The following is a 201-nucleotide window of genomic DNA, read 5'->3' as shown; positions in this document are numbered from 1 at the left end:
AACTGACAATTTCTCCGCTACCGTGCCTCCCCTGAGTTTCACAATAGCTAATCGCCTGTTACTGTTACTAAGTTTTTTAAGCAAGTTTTCCGGAAACAACGAACTCACTGGAATGTTTCCGATGTAGTGTTTTGTTTGAAGAATCCTTTTGGATGTGGGTTAAAAGTTTGTCTGTTACTTTTTCAAGGTACCCTTGCACAA

This window comes from Opisthorchis viverrini (assembly GCF_000715545.1).
Source record: "Opisthorchis viverrini unplaced genomic scaffold opera_v5_520, whole genome shotgun sequence".
In the NCBI taxonomy this organism is placed as follows: domain Eukaryota; kingdom Metazoa; phylum Platyhelminthes; class Trematoda; order Opisthorchiida; family Opisthorchiidae; genus Opisthorchis; species Opisthorchis viverrini.
The sequence above is the reverse complement of the archived record's forward strand: the minus strand, read 5'-3'. Positions refer to the sequence as shown.